Raw genomic sequence first — 2,716 nt, forward strand, 5'->3', positions numbered from 1 at the left:
CCACTCTTACAGTACCTAAGATTTCCCTCAAGAGGATACTCATTTAAGAATAGTTACTTGTCTTTTTTGAGGAATTATCCCATCTCAATAACCACCATTTTAAGAAATAGGGAGCATATTGCAATCTTTAAACACATCAATTTGCAAACACACTGTTTAGCCTTCAGAGACATTTTTATTTGGAAACAGGGACAGTTAGATGAGCACCCCCCCCAGACTCTCAGTCAATTCCACATACTCTCCTTCCTCCCCTCACTGGTGATGAAAACTGTCTGGATAAGATCCTTAACAGTTTGGTCTTTGAACTATCAACAAGAAAGCCATGTTTCTGCAGGTCACTGACTATTGGATAAGCAGCCAGAAAAAGATTTCTGTGATCAGAGACATACACCTAAAGTACTACAAAGGTTTTTTTTCATCATAGGAACTCTTCTACTTTGCAGAGGAAATGCAACATGAGGAGAGTGCACCTAAATCTGGTACAATAGTGTCTGTAGTGTTTGACACCATTTCAAAGACCGCAGGAAAGATGCAACAGGCATAATGAACAAGTATTTTGCTTAAGGTACTTCTGGCTGCAGCTTTGCTAGGAAAAATTAAAGTAATAGTTCAAAAGAGGCAGAAAAGCTGAATCATCATAGAGAAGACTGCAAGAAAAAAGGATCTGGGTTTGGATTGTCCTAATATTGCTGATAAAAGCCACGTAGTATCACTGTACCCATCTAGACGTCAATTATTTTTACCAGATTTTTCAATCAACCTTCTAGGTCTCACTAATAGATCAACCAGCTCCAGATTAGCTAGAAGTCACTGGAACAGGACTCAAGTGTTCATCACCTGCTGCCTCCAAATCAGTACAGGCAACAGAATTGTCTTTCTCCCCCATCACTCACTTCAAAACCTGGGTATTATCCTCAAATACAAACTCTACCTAGATCCTCATATCCAAACTATATTTACGTATCAGTATTTTCACATGCAACATCTCAAACATGTTTCAACCACATCTCAGATGTTCTGAGGGAACCTTAAGACATAGATGCAGCTCCCTTTAAGGTTCTTTTGTTTCTATACGTACAGAAAGGCTGGGCTCTAGCTACATCAAGACATTTGTATTTACGGTGCGGACCAAGCTTTCCAGCAGCTCCCTTACACTCCCACAGCGAAGTATCCAGCAGTCGTATCATTTTGATCATAAACCCCTTGAAGCAACATAATTTTTATTCTTAATCCAGAACAAGTTATTTAGAGTAAAAATAACAATCCATTATGATCCTATAGCAAATCCTAATATGGGAGAGCAATGTCAATAGCTTGTAGAGTACAGGTGTTAAGTTCACTATGCTTGGGTTTCCACAGAGAAAGAAGCTATCTTTCAGGTCACATACATCTTCACAGAAACCCATTTCTCCTGCTCTTCAAGGATGCAATAACTGGTTGTAGACATTACGCAATAATCCATTTAAAATAAATCCCTGAAAACTAGCTAAACTGGTATTTTTTCAGAAACAGTGATTTCTTCCTAAATTCAAACCAAAGAAAAACTCAAGATAGAAGGCAACAGTTTTGGAATGACCCATTTCTCCCAGCGAGCAGCACTGTTAGACACATCTCCTGCAAAAGCATCAGATCCCCCTCAGTGAGAACTAAAGGCTTTCAGAGTTGTTAACATTTGACTACATGCCCACGACATCCCAGTCCTCCCAAAGCAGACAAGCTCAGCTTGTGGCCCCGGGCCATAAAATGGCCTGTTAGAATAATTCAGACTGTCTCTTGCTCTCTTCTTGAAAAAAGTTGAGAGCAAACCATGGGCTGAATGGATGTTCCTCAAAGGAGCAACAACTCTCTTAACCACTACTTGCCCTATCTGCCTCTTTACCGCCTCCACACACTAATGTACTAGTCCCTGTGCAGTAGGTTGTCTATAACCTAAACCTTAAAATGCTCTTACAGGATAGCAAGCCAACACACACATAGAAAATCCACATCCAAGACAGGGGAAATCACAAAACAAATACCAGTCCGCCCCAGCAGAAAAGTTGATGATGATAACTCATGATGATAAGTTACACGAAACTATATCGTGGTATTATAATAGTAGCATTTAAAAGAATCTACTAGAAAAATAAATCCAAGAGCCAGTGAAACAATTTTGTACTAGACAATTTGACTATTTGTCTTCCCTTGGTCTCATGTGACCTGAGATTCTTTACTACTAAATACTGTAAGAAACAGAAAAAGTAGTTAACATGCTTAAAGCTATTAATTTCTAAGAAATTTGAGTTAGAGCCTAGTATATGAGTACATTTTTGGCAGCATTCACGTAAGGTGAAGGCTTCACATGTCTGTGAGCTGAGGAGAACTGAAAGTCCATACACAAACCTTGCTTTTCACACGTGCCGCATTCTTCACTAAAGCGGCCTCAAAGTATTTTGCAAACATCGAACCTCTGCTCCAGTTATTAAGGTGACTATGAATGACTTTCCATTTTAATACAATCCCACTTACTACAGAAACAAGTAAGAGGCTGAAGACCACCTTCCCTCGGTTTCATCCAGTCCCTACAGCGGTGAATCGCTTTAGCCCTTTACCCGCGTTCGGGCTTAGCCTCGTCCTCCTTCCCGCCGCTGCCTTCCGACATCTCCCAGCCCTGCTAACCCCTCAGCTCCCCGCGCAGCCCACGCGGGGCCTCCCCCTGGCCCCGCCAGCCCACGCC

The sequence above is a fragment of the Pygoscelis adeliae genome, unplaced genomic scaffold, assembly GCF_000699105.1.
Source record: "Pygoscelis adeliae isolate BGI_AS28 unplaced genomic scaffold, ASM69910v1 Scaffold160, whole genome shotgun sequence".
Lineage (NCBI taxonomy): Eukaryota > Metazoa > Chordata > Aves > Sphenisciformes > Spheniscidae > Pygoscelis > Pygoscelis adeliae.